General features: G+C 50.3%; 4 non-coding genes and 2 pseudogenes across 4 annotated transcripts; all 6 read left to right on the plus strand.

Annotated features, from left to right (window-relative positions):
- The first annotated feature begins 853 nt into the window (after positions 1-853).
- On the plus strand, positions 854-1,034 carry LOC141230316 (U2 spliceosomal RNA; annotated as a pseudogene).
- A 1,119-nt stretch (positions 1,035-2,153) lies between these two features.
- LOC141230892 (U2 spliceosomal RNA) lies at positions 2,154-2,344 on the plus strand. Its single transcript, XR_012297340.1, has one exon. It is a non-coding gene; the product is annotated as a U2 spliceosomal RNA (small nuclear RNA).
- A 1,122-nt stretch (positions 2,345-3,466) lies between these two features.
- LOC141230894 (U2 spliceosomal RNA) lies at positions 3,467-3,657 on the plus strand. Its single transcript, XR_012297342.1, has one exon. It is a non-coding gene; the product is annotated as a U2 spliceosomal RNA (small nuclear RNA).
- Positions 3,658-4,779: 1,122 nt separating this feature from the next.
- On the plus strand, positions 4,780-4,970 carry LOC141230266 (U2 spliceosomal RNA). The gene has a single exon (XR_012296818.1). It is a non-coding gene; the product is annotated as a U2 spliceosomal RNA (small nuclear RNA).
- Positions 4,971-6,090: 1,120 nt separating this feature from the next.
- LOC141230409 (U2 spliceosomal RNA) lies at positions 6,091-6,168 on the plus strand (annotated as a pseudogene).
- Positions 6,169-11,732: 5,564 nt separating this feature from the next.
- Positions 11,733-11,926, plus strand: LOC141230305 (U2 spliceosomal RNA). Its single transcript, XR_012296855.1, has one exon. It is a non-coding gene; the product is annotated as a U2 spliceosomal RNA (small nuclear RNA).
- Positions 11,927-12,947: the final 1,021 nt, after the last annotated feature.

Here is a 12,947-nt window from a genome sequence, read left to right on the forward strand (position 1 = left end):
AAGTGTAGTATCTTTCGAAAAGGCGGTTTTGTATGTTGGCCGCCCTAGTAGATTGATACATTATGCACACTGGGGTTTAGGCGCTTGTTAGTACGCCAGGTGGCTAATATAGTCATCTGGTGGAAAGCATGGCCCCCCAGGATCGACGCCATTGGGCCGGGGAAGATCGAAAGCCCGAAGTGTGAAGTGCCCCAGGAGTGGTGACCCTGGGGTGCCTTAACTCACTGGGATTGGGAACCCCACTTGAGTTTATGGCACATTTGCACAAGCACTTCAATATTTCTTTCTTCGCACACACCCTTATTCTGGGCCTTCTGGCCTTAGGATGGGGAATTTTTTCAATTCCCGGTCGAAGGTCCGGGCAGTATTATACTGTGAAACCTTCACTATTTATTTAATTTCTTTGTCACTGTGTGTCCACTTATTCACGTGTGTCACGTCCTACTAGGATTTTGTCGGGATGCGGTTCCCTTATGGGTTCCTCTCTTGGCAGGTCTAGGGGGGGAGTGTGTGGCCATCAGGTTCCGCTCTCCCCTGAACCCCCCTGGCTCTCCTCTTTCGGGAGGAGAGCGTTGTTGGCTCCCCTCTTCCGGGAGGGGAGCACAGTCTTTGGCTCCCAGTGCCTTGCTCGGGTGAGAACTCGGGCAGGTGCTGGGGGTAAGATTGGGTCGCCTCTGGCTTCGGCTGGAGGTGGCTATTTGTCCCTGTTCCTCGCTGTGGCCTTCTGGCTCGGAGGGACGGGGAATGGTTTGGGGGACCCTTCTCCTTTTGGAGAGGGTTTCAAGAAGACCAGCATCCTAGTGCACTTTTTTTGTGGCACTTGTCACTTTTTTAAGCGCACTCGGGTTTGTACACGAATTCGGGCTTTCGATAAAAAAAAATCTGTTCTTATCAGTTTAATATCTGATACGTCCCCTATCTGGGGACCATATATTAAATGGATTTTTAGAACAGGGAGATGGAAAAAGAGCTTGCTCTGTCCACTCCACGCATTGACCTGGTATTGCAGTATCTCCAGGACCGGTGCACCCCTTCTTTAATGCAGTTTCTAAAATCAGAAAGAATTGAATTCAATGCTTTTTGTTCATTTTGCTTGTTTGTCGGATTTTGGGATGGACTCTTTGGCTTTGCTTTTCTTCTCCTCATTGGATTTTTCATGTTAAAAGTTGCAGAAGCCAGATGACAAGCTCATTTTGGTTCAACTTCAGCAACTGTGCATTGCATTGCCATGTAATGTAATGTAATGCAATGCTATCTATCTAGCTCTCCCTCTATACTTCCTTTTGGATAAACAGACATATTAGGCAAGCATTTTGGAGCTTTCACCTAAATAACTACAGGTGGTGAGATAAGCTGCACAATATAATTGACCTTTCAGTATATTGTTGCACACACACCATCTATTTAGCAAATGCCCTTGTTATCAACAGCAGCCTTTTAAACTCACCTGAGCTAACAGGTATGTGAGCTGGTTACTCTGCTGCGCTTAAAATTTCTTTTTTGGTTTGCTACAATGCCTTTTCTGAAACGTTGTCTCCCTCTGCTGGAACACTGACTTCTTTCATTTAATGCCTGCAGACTATAAAAGAGAAACCAACCCAAAAAGTTTGGTTGATTAGTCTGTGGCATTCTTTTAAACTGTTGCTTATGGCGGTCTCTGTGAGCTTCTCAGTGACATTCAGCCATCCAGGTATCCCGCCTGCAGTAGACGGAATGTGGCAATGGAACGCTGGCTGCGCGTGTCATAATAGGCTCTGAGCCTTTATATACCTGCGCACAGCAGCAGCCAACTTCAGTCTGCTGCTGGACAGCCAGCAGCAGCAGCAGCAGGAGAGGTAATTAATCAGCAACCCTCCTGCTAAGGGTAGACAGCTGCTCGTTCCACCCCCCCCCGCCTTAATTGGCTCTCCTCCCTTCCAACGGTGTTGAGGCGGGTGGGAACAGCTGGTGGTTGAGGGTACTGTGCTAAAAGAGGTGGAGTTATGCAGATCTAAAACGCGTGGATTGCAGCAGCAGCAAGCCGAAAAGTGCAGGCATGTGAGGGATCTAGAGGTTGACAGCATGTCTTCTTAACGGGAGTCCAGGTGGCCATCTCCACAAATGGACTTTTCAGAATCCTTGGGTGGCACCGTAGTCGGAAACCAATTCTGGTTATCGCTTCTCGGCCTTTTGGCTAAGATCAAGTGTAGTATCTGTTCTTATCAGTTTAATATCTGATACGTCCCCTATCTGGGGACCATATATTAAATGGATTTTTAGAACAGGGAGATGGAAAAAGAGCTTGCTCTGTCCACTCCACGCATTGACCTGGTATTGCAGTATCTCCAGGACCGGTGCACCCCTTCTTTAATGCAGTTTCTAAAATCAGAAAGAATTGAATTCAATGCTTTTTGTTCATTTTGCTTGTTTGTCGGATTTTGGGATGGACTCTTTGGCTTTGCTTTTCTTCTCCTCATTGGATTTTTCATGTTAAAAGTTGCAGAAGCCAGATGACAAGCTCATTTTGGTTCAACTTCAGCAACTGTGCATTGCATTGCCATGTAATGTAATGTAATGCAATGCTATCTATCTAGCTCTCCCTCTATACTTCCTTTTGGATAAACAGACATATTAGGCAAGCATTTTGGAGCTTTCACCTAAATAACTACAGGTGGTGAGATAAGCTGCACAATATAATTGACCTTTCAGTATATTGTTGCACACACACCATCTATTTAGCAAATGCCCTTGTTATCAACAGCAGCCTTTTAAACTCACCTGAGCTAACAGGTATGTGAGCTGGTTACTCTGCTGCGCTTAAAATTTCTTTTTTGGTTTGCTACAATGCCTTTTCTGAAACGTTGTCTCCCTCTGCTGGAACACTGACTTCTATCATTTAATGCCTGCAGACTATAAAAGAGAAACCAACCCAAAAAGTTTGGTTGATTAGTCTGTGGCATTCTTTTAAACTGTTGCTTATGGCGGTCTCTGTGAGCTTCTCAGTGACATTCAGCCATCCAGGTATCCCGCCTGCAGTAGACGGAATGTGGCAATGGAACGCTGGCTGCGCGTGTCATAATAGGCTCTGAGCCTTTATATACCTGCGCACAGCAGCAGCCACCTTCAGTCTGCTGCTGGACAGCCAGCAGCAGCAGCAGCAGGAGAGGTAATTAATCAGCAACCCTCCTGCTAAGGGTAGACAGCTGCTCGTTCCACCCCCCCCCCCCGCCTTAATTGGTTCTCCTCCCTTCCAACGGTGTTGAGGCGGGTGGGAACAGCCGGGGGTTGAGGGTACTGTGCTAAAAGAGGTGGAGTTATGCAGATCTAAAACGCGTGGATTGCAGCAGCAGCAAGCCGAAAAGTGCAGGCATGTGAGGGATCTAGAGGTTGACAGCATGTCTTCTTAACGGGAGTCCAGGTGGCCATCTCCACAAATGGACTTTTCAGAATCCTTGGGTGGCACCGTAGTCGGAAACCAATTCTGGTTATCGCTTCTCGGCCTTTTGGCTAAGATCAAGTGTAGTATCTGTTCTTATCAGTTTAATATCTGATACGTCCCCTATCTGGGGACCATATATTAAATGGATTTTTAGAACAGGGAGATGGAAAAAGAGCTTGCTCTGTCCACTCCACGCATTGACCTGGTATTGCAGTATCTCCAGGACCGGTGCACCCCTTCTTTAATGCAGTTTCTAAAATCAGAAAGAATTGAATTCAATGCTTTTTGTTCATTTTGCTTGTTTGTCGGATTTTGGGATGGACTCTTTGGCTTTGCTTTTCTTCTCCTCATTGGATTTTTCATGTTAAAAGTTGCAGAAGCCAGATGACAAGCTCATTTTGGTTCAACTTCAGCAACTGTGCATTGCATTGCCATGTAATGTAATGTAATGCAATGCTATCTATCTAGCTCTCCCTCTATACTTCCTTTTGGATAAACAGACATATTAGGCAAGCATTTTGGAGCTTTCACCTAAATAACTACAGGTGGTGAGATAAGCTGCACAATATAATTGACCTTTCAGTATATTGTTGCACACACACCATCTATTTAGCAAATGCCCTTGTTATCAACAGCAGCCTTTTAAACTCACCTGAGCTAACAGGTATGTGAGCTGGTTACTCTGCTGCGCTTAAAATTTCTTTTTTGGTTTGCTACAATGCCTTTTCTGAAACGTTGTCTCCCTGTGCTGGAACACTGACTTCTTTCATTTAATGCCTGCAGACTATAAAAGAGAAACCAACCCAAAAAGTTTGGTTGATTAGTCTGTGGCATTCTTTTAAACTGTTGCTTATGGCGGTCTCTGTGAGCTTCTCAGTGACATTCAGCCATCCAGGTATCCCGCCTGCAGTAGACGGAATGTGGCAATGGAACGCTGGCTGCGCGTGTCATAATAGGCTCTGAGCCTTTATATACCTGCGCACAGCAGCAGCCACCTTCAGTCTGCTGCTGGACAGCCAGCAGCAGCAGCAGCAGGAGAGGTAATTAATCAGCAACCCTCCTGCTAAGGGTAGACAGCTGCTCGTTCCACCCCCCCCCCCCGCCTTAATTGGTTCTCCTCCCTTCCAACGGTGTTGAGGCGGGTGGGAACAGCCGGGGGTTGAGGGTACTGTGCTAAAAGAGGTGGAGTTATGCAGATCTAAAACGCGTGGATTGCAGCAGCAGCAAGCCGAAAAGTGCAGGCATGTGAGGGATCTAGAGGTTGACAGCATGTCTTCTTAACGGGAGTCCAGGTGGCCATCTCCACAAATGGACTTTTCAGAATCCTTGGGTGGCACCGTAGTCGGAAACCAATTCTGGTTATCGCTTCTCGGCCTTTTGGCTAAGATCAAGTGTAGTATCTGTTCTTATCAGTTTAATATCTGATACGTCCCCTATCTGGGGACCATATATTAAATGGATTTTTAGAACAGGGAGATGGAAAAAGAGCTTGCTCTGTCCACTCCACGCATTGACCTTTTATTGCAGTATCTCCAGGACCGGTGCACCCCTTCTTTAATGCAGTTTCTAAAATCAGAAAGAATTGAATTCAATGCTTTTTGTTCATTTTGCTTGTTTGTCGGATTTTGGGATGGACTCTTTGGCTTTGCTTTTCTTCTCCTCATTGGATTTTTCATGTTAAAAGTTGCAGAAGCCAGATGACAAGCTCATTTTGGTTCAACTTCAGCAACTGTGCATTGCATTGCCATGTAATGTAATGTAATGCAATGCTATCTATCTAGCTCTCCCTCTATACTTCCTTTTGGATAAACAGACATATTAGGCAAGCATTTTGGAGCTTTCACCTAAATAACTACAGGTGGTGAGATAAGCTGCACAATATAATTGACCTTTCAGTATATTGTTGCACACACACCATCTATTTAGCAAATGCCCTTGTTATCAACAGCAGCCTTTTAAACTCACCTGAGCTAACAGGTATGTGAGCTGGTTACTCTGCTGCGCTTAAAATTTCTTTTTTGGTTTGCTACAATGCCTTTTCTGAAACGTTGTCTCCCTCTGCTGGAACACTGACTTCTTTCATTTAATGCCTGCAGACTATAAAAGAGAAACCAACCCAAAAAGTTTGGTTGATTAGTCTGTGGCATTCTTTTAAACTGTTGCTTATGGCGGTCTCTGTGAGCTTCTCAGTGACATTCAGCCATCCAGGTATCCCGCCTGCAGTAGACGGAATGTGGCAATGGAACGCTGGCTGCGCGTGTCATAATAGGCTCTGAGCCTTTATATACCTGCGCACAGCAGCAGCCACCTTCAGTCTGCTGCTGGACAGCCAGCAGCAGCAGCAGCAGGAGAGGTAATTAATCAGCAACCCTCCTGCTAAGGGTAGACAGCTGCTCGTTCCACCCCCCCCCCGCCTTAATTGGTTCTCCTCCCTTCCAACGGTGTTGAGGCGGGTGGGAACAGCCGGGGGTTGAGGGTACTGTGCTAAAAGAGGTGGAGTTATGCAGATCTAAAACGCGTGGATTGCAGCAGCAGCAAGCCGAAAAGTGCAGGCATGTGAGGGATCTAGAGGTTGACAGCATGTCTTCTTAACGGGAGTCCAGGTGGCCATCTCCACAAATGGACTTTTCAGAATCCTTGGGTGGCACCGTAGTCGGAAACCAATTCTGGTTATCGCTTCTCTGCCTTTTGGCTAAGATCAAGTGTAGTATCTGTTCTTTTAAGAACACAAGAGCTACGATCTACACTTGACGAGAGCGATCGAACTCGGAAGGAGAAGAGCTTCGGAGCCCAGCTGACATCGGAGAAGGAAGGCGGATATCGGTGGGAGGAAGAAGCTCTAAAGAATCCAGAAGAAGACGAAGACTCGGAGAAGAATCGGGCTGTCCTGTGGAATCTTCGAGTAAGAAAATCATCGAGACAAAGACCTTTCGGGGAATTTGTCCAGAACACGACGGGAGAAGAATCTGCATAGCTCCACCCATTTCGGGAAGAGCTCCAGATCCAGCTCCAAGAAGTAACTGCAGGAGGAAAGCCATGGCAAGCGCTGCGAGGAAGGCCGAAAAGAAGAGCCTGGAGCAGGGGACAGCCAGGAGGGCCCAGCCAGGAGCCGATTCTGACCCCAAGGACTCTGCCTCCACGACTGGCCAGCAGAAGGGACCCCAGAAGCCCCGCCAAGAAGCTCCAGCCCTGGAGCCATGGATGCGGCAGACGGTGGCCCTGAAACTGAAGGAAGTGGATGGGAGGGTGCCGGACATGTCCTCGGACGTGTTCTGCCAGAAGATGCTGCTGGATCGAGGCTTCTCCAGGTCGGACACCCTCAGCATCCAGACCTTCTTGACGGGGATCTTCTTCGTCACCTTCGCCACTGTGAACACCTGCAGGAGGTTCTGGGAAATGGTAAGCGCAAAAGGACCAGATAATTCTTTCTCTGCCTTTACAGGTAGCTGCCCTATCCAGAGGGACGAAAGGAGGATCACGGTCTCCATGCGCAACCCGCACACCCCAGGCCAAGACATCTGTACCTTCCTGAGACGCTTCTGTTTGGTTGTGAAGGAACCCTCTCACATCCTGAATGGACTCGGCTTCTGGACAGGTAAGTGGTCGGTGACTGTTAGACTTCACAGGGACCTGGCGTACTCAGACGGACTTCGGCACCTGCCCCCGACATTCTCCCTGGGCAACTCCTACGGCCTCATCTATTACCCGGACATGCCGCGGAACTGCAGGAGATGCGGCAAGAACGGCCACGAGATGAAGGACTGCAAGGAGGATGCCTGCAGGATTTGTCGAGTGACGGGACACAGCTCGAAAGACTGCCCGAAGAAGACGTCTTGCAACCTGTGTGGGCTGGCGGCTCATCTGTACAAGGATTGCCCCAAGCGTGAGAGATCCTGGGCATCGGTGGTTGCGACGACCCCAGCTCCGGAGGACAAGGCCCCGACGACCAGGCCTGTGAAGGTCAAGGACGCGACGACCAAGGCCCCAGCGGCCAAGGCCGAGACGACCAAGGCCAAAGCGGTCAAGGAGTCGGTGGCCAAAGCCCCAGCGACGGTCCCAGCAGCTCCGAAGCAGAAGAAAAAGTCAAAGGAGGGTAAGAGTTCTGTCACCCCTCTCTCGATCCCTCCCCCTGCCACCCCCGTCCAACCCCCCCCCACCCCGGCCACCCCTGCTGAGGATTCCACTTCCTCTTCCTCCTTCCCCTACTCCTCAGCAGGTGTCCTTTCCCCTGCCCCGGCAGCCACTCTCCCTCCCCAGACCATGGTAGCGGTGGAATTAACCTTTCCTCCACCTGCCGCTATCTATTCCGAGGAGGATTTTCCCCTTCTTGTCTCCCCAGTTCCAACCCGGGGAAAGAGGAAGGTGGAGGACAGCCCTGCTACTGAATCCTCCAAAAAGAAGATTCTGGATTTCGTAGGCGAAAAGGAGGATACCCTCCCTGAGCCAGAAGAGATGGAGCACATGGTTGAGACCCTGGTGGCCGAGCCAGAAGAGGAGGAACTGGTGGTTGCCGAGATCGAGGCCGCGCTGCTTGACCAGATGGAGGAAGAGGGCCTGCTGGTGATCCCGTCACCAGCAGTCAACACCGACGAGGGACCACCCGACCGGAGTGGTAACTAAGGTGTATTGCCTGCGCTAACTTTTTCTTTTTTCCCTACATGATGGCTAATATTAACTTATTTTCCATTAATGTCAGGAGCATCAAGGACAAGTTCAGACGTCAGACTATTTATGCCTTCCTTACTTCCCAGTTGTGTGATGTTTATATGTTGCAGGAATGTTCCCTTCCCTCCTCTAGGTCCTTCAAACATCTGGCCAGGGAGTGGTCCCACGGTCCATCCTACTGGTCCGGTGGGGGTGACTGCAAGTCTGCGGGGGTCGCAATTCTGATCAGGGGGCGCGCATTCACCCTTGAGTCCATCCAGGAGCTCATCTGCGGCAGGGCTCTTGTTGTAGATGGCAACTGGGCGGGAGAACCTGTCAGGTTCATCAACGTGTATGCGTCCCCACTGAAGAATGAGCGTTTGGAGCTTTTCCAGACCCTGCGGCTTCAGCTTGCCACCACCAGGACCTTAGTGATGGCCGGGGATTTCAACTGCCCCATCGAGGAGGATGGTCGTAGTTCTGGCACATCTGCCAAGTTGGACATCACGTCCAAGCTGCTCATCGAGATGGTAACCGAGGCCTCTCTTCAGGACGTGGTGGGCTCCATGGGGAGAGGCTCCACGAACTATTCGTGGAGCCGACCCGATGGCTCACTCCGCTCCAGGATTGACTTTGTGTTCACCTCTCGGGCAGTCAGGCAGAGTAGGCACTCGATGGTCCCCTGCTTCTTCTCCGACCACAGAGCCATTCACTTACAAGGTGTCCTCGGCAACGGTTTTCCGTCCGGCCCCGGCTCCTGGAAGCTTAATTGTGCTCTGCTGGCTCAGGATGAAGTCGTGGAGGAGCTGAGAGCAGCCTACGCAATGTGGCAGTCCTACAAGGGTAGCTTCCAAACAGTCTCTGATTGGTGGGAATATGTTAAACTTGAGTTTCGCTGTTTCTTTCAGGCCAAGGGTCGACAACAGGCATGTGAGAAGAGGAGGGACTTCAGAGGGCTGCAGCGCGAGCTGCGGTCGCTGCAGGACCTTCTTCACTGCGGCTGGGACGTGAGGGAGGAGCTGGAGGAGACCAAGAAGAGCCTGAAAAGGCACTTTGAGGAGGAGTCCAAGCGAATCGTCTTCCGTTCCAAAGTGGAGAATCTGGAGAAGGGTGAGAAATGTAACTCATTCTTTTTCAGGAAACTTCATGCCGGTCACACGCCCCTGAACGAGCTGCGAGACGAGAGCGGAAACATGCGACGTGGGAAGGAGGACGTGATGAGGGTCGTCAGCGACTTCTGCAGCGAACTCTACTCCCACAAGACTACCGACCCCGACGCTGCTGATAAGTTCCTGTCAGGTATCACTAACCATCTTGATCCTGCAGGCACGGCAGCCTTGGACAAACCTCTGATGGTGGGCGAATTGCTCTCTGCCGCTAAATCCTTTAGGACCGGCAGGACCCCAGGCAGTGATGGTCTTCCAGCGGAGCTCTATGTAGCGCTGGGAGACCTCATCTGTCCGGACCTGTTGGACCTGTACGAGGAGATGGTGGTGGAGGGTAGAATGCCTCCATCTTTGAGGGAAGGAATGGTCACGATCCTGTACAAGCGGAAGGGAGAGAGGTGCGACCTGAGGAATTGGCGTCCCATCACTCTGCTCAACGTGGACTACAAGATCCTGGCCAAGACGATGGCGACACGACTTAAGACGGTCATCGGACGGATCATCCACCCGGACCAGACCTGCGGCATCCCTGGACGTCGCATCGCAGACAGCCTCGCTCTCGTGCGGGACACGGTCGAGTACATCAAGGTCCGCCGCGCACACGCGGCCCTGGTCTCCTTGGATCAGGAGAAGGCCTTCGACCGGGTTTCCCACGAGTTCATGGGCCGAGCTCTGCACCGGTTAGGTTTGGGTAACATGTTTTGTTCGTATGTCCGTTTGATGTATTTTGATATCCACAGCTCGGTGTTGGTGAAAGGCTGGAAGACTGACCCCTTCCCTGTCCTCTCTGGGGTCAGACAAGGCTGCCCTCTATCACCTCTTCTTTTTGTTTGTGTTATAGAACTCTTCGCAGAGGCTATCCGGCAGAATGGAGAGATCAGAGGGATCACCGCACCGGGTCCGGGACGACACGAGGTCAAGTGCTCGCTCTACATGGACGACGTCACCGTCTTCTGCTCTGATCGTGGTTCAGTCGACGCCCTCGTCCAGACGTGTGAGAGGTTCGGCCGGGCTTCAGGGGCCAAAGTCAACTGCAGGAAGTCGGAAGCCATGCTCTTCGGGGATTGGCAGCCGGCCTCCTCCGCCCCCTTCCCCTTCAACATTCAACCGGATTTCCTCAAGGTGCTGGGAGTCTGGTTCGGGAAGGAAGGAGCGGCCCTCAAGTCCTGGCAAGAACGCTTGGCCAAGGTGAAGCAACGGATCGGACTCTGGAGCCTCAGACACCTCACTTGTGAGGGTAAGGCACTCGTCCTGCGTAATGAGGTCCTGCCCGTCTTGCAGTACACGGCGCAGGCCTGGCCCCCACACGTCACTGTGTGCAGGGCCATTACCAGGACAGTGTTTCACTTTGTCTGGGGATCCAAGATGGACAGAGTCAGGCGGGCCGTCATGTACAAGGAGCCTCGCAAGGGTGGGAAGGGCGTTCCAGATATCCCCACCCTCCTGCGATCCTCTTTTGTGTGTGATTGTGTTCGCCGGACTTTGCAAGTCAAGAATGGCTCCGCGGGCAGGTCCATGTCTCGCTTCTTCCTGCTTCCTCTTTGGAGGCGACTCGGCTGGGACAAGTGGGACAGCTCCTTCCCCTACAACTGGACGACGCCATGGTTCTACGGAGACGTCGTTCGATTTGTGGGGGAACATCAACTGGAGGGACTCAAGCCCGACTTGTGGAAGCCCAAAACTATCCACAAGCTCATCAGAGCCAAGGATGACGTGGAGAACATCACAGGACTTCACCAGGACACGCTGGAGACTGTGTGGACAAATGTGTCGTCTGACAGGCTGACCAACGGGCACAAGGACTTGTCGTGGATGGCGATTCAGGGCGGACTGCCCGTCCGGTCATTCATGCATGCCCGGAACCTGTGCAAGACCCAGTACTGCCCAAGGTGCCCCTTCGTGGAGGAAACATCTTTGCACACTTTTTGGGACTGCGGATTTGCACAGCGCCTGTTGACTGCCCTTGAGGACGACCTGAGGAACTCTGTCCTCAGGGCGAGCCTATCGCACCATTCTGTGCTTTACGGACTCTTCCCTGGGGTTCATACCGTCGGAGCCATCCAGGAGGCTTGGCGCCTTATGAACTGCTTCAAGGATGCCGTTTGGGTCGCCAGGAACCGGCTCATCTTGAGGAGGGAGAGGATGTCCATCCAGGACTGCCGCAGGCTGATCCACAGTCTGCTCAGAGACTATTCCATCGTGGACGGTCCGGAGGACGAGGATGAGGACTAAACCCCTCCTCCCCCTCTCCCCTTATGTGTCTTGTCTTTCAATAAAGCTTCGGGCCTGTGATTTTCCCCTCCCCATCCCCTTTTTCCCAATCCCCATCCCTTATCACGGTTCGTCGTACTGTATTGATTGACATGCTTTTTCTTTCAGATTGAGTGTTTTGTGTAGCATAGGGGTGTGATGTGTCTAGTTAGTGCGTCGTATCCTCATGCTATGTAAATATGATGTAGAATTCTGTGTGTACTGGGCTGCGGCACTGTACACTGTCTGTTAACTTATTTTTTGTGCTAATAAAAGATATATTCAATCAAAAAAATCTGTTCTTATCAGTTTAATATCTGATACGTCCCCTATCTGGGGACCATATATTAAATGGATTTTTAGAACAGGGAGATGGAAAAAGAGCTTGCTCTGTCCACTCCACGCATTGACCTGGTATTGCAGTATCTCCAGGACCGGTGCACCCCTTCTTTAATGCAGTTTCTAAAATCAGAAAGAATTGAATTCAATGCTTTTTGTTCATTTTGCTTGTTTGTCGGATTTTGGGATGGACTCTTTGGCTTTGCTTTTCTTCTCCTCATTGGATTTTTCATGTTAAAAGTTGCAGAAGCCAGATGACAAGCTCATTTTGGTTCAACTTCAGCAACTGTGCATTGCATTGCCATGTAATGTAATGTAATGCAATGCTATCTATCTAGCTCTCCCTCTATACTTCCTTTTGGATAAACAGACATATTAGGCAAGCATTTTGGAGCTTTCACCTAAATAACTACAGGTGGTGAGATAAGCTGCACAATATAATTGACCTTTCAGTATATTGTTGCACACACACCATCTATTTAGCAAATGCCCTTGTTATCAACAGCAGCCTTTTAAACTCACCTGAGCTAACAGGTATGTGAGCTGGTTACTCTGCTGCGCTTAAAATTTCTTTTTTGGTTTGCTACAATGCCTTTTCTGAAACGTTGTCTCCCTCTGCTGGAACACTGACTTCTTTCATTTAATGCCTGCAGACTATAAAAGAGAAACCAACCCAAAAAGTTTGGTTGATTAGTCTGTGGCATTCTTTTAAACTGTTGCTTATGGCGGTCTCTGTGAGCTTCTCAGTGACATTCAGCCATCCAGGTATCCCGCCTGCAGTAGACGGAATGTGGCAATGGAACGCTGGCTGCGCGTGTCATAATAGGCTCTGAGCCTTTATATACCTGCGCACAGCAGCAGCCACCTTCAGTCTGCTGCTGGACAGCCAGCAGCAGCAGCAGCAGGAGAGGTAATTAATCAGCAACCCTCCTGCTAAGGGTAGACAGCTGCTCGTTCCACCCCCCCCCCCGCCTTAATTGGTTCTCCTCCCTTCCAACGGTGTTGAGGCGGGTGGGAACAGCCGGGGGTTGAGGGTACTGTGCTAAAAGAGGTGGAGTTATGCAGATCTAAAACGCGTGGATTGCAGCAGCAGCAAGCCGAAAAGTGCAGGCATGTGAGGGATCTAGAGG

Source organism: Phyllobates terribilis, unplaced genomic scaffold (genome assembly GCF_046119375.1).
Source record: "Phyllobates terribilis strain yellow unplaced genomic scaffold, ASM4611937v1 Scaffold_499__1_contigs__length_1316695, whole genome shotgun sequence".
Classification (NCBI taxonomy): domain Eukaryota; kingdom Metazoa; phylum Chordata; class Amphibia; order Anura; family Dendrobatidae; genus Phyllobates; species Phyllobates terribilis.